This window comes from Gavialis gangeticus, unplaced genomic scaffold (assembly GCF_001723915.1).
Source record: "Gavialis gangeticus isolate Ggan-Ray unplaced genomic scaffold, GavGan_comp1, whole genome shotgun sequence".
NCBI lineage: Eukaryota > Metazoa > Chordata > Crocodylia > Gavialidae > Gavialis > Gavialis gangeticus.
Window position 1 is genome coordinate 157,886,416 of NW_017729022.1, and position 261 is coordinate 157,886,676.

Here is a 261-nt window from a genome sequence, read left to right on the forward strand (position 1 = left end):
GTCCAAGGCTTCCTCCACCCTCGTCTTCCCCTTCCCCCAACGAGCCTAGTTTAAAGCCCGTTGGAGGAGATCCGCCAACCTAAAAGAAAACACACACTTACCTTTACAGATAAGGTGGAGCCCATCCCATTTGAGCATGTCTCTTGTCATGATGTGAGGGTCGTTGTCGAGGAAGCCAAAGCCTGCCTCGAGACACCATTCCCGAAGCTGCCAGTTGGTCTCTGCAATGCACATCTCATGCCATCTTCCATGTCCGCTCAC

General features: G+C 52.9%; 1 long non-coding RNA gene across 1 annotated transcript in view; it reads right to left on the reverse strand.

Moving 5' to 3' along the window:
* LOC109297081 overlaps window positions 1-261 on the reverse strand; it is a 14,161-nt gene that overhangs the window by 12,438 nt on the left and 1,462 nt on the right. The gene's annotated exons all lie outside the window — the stretch shown is intronic.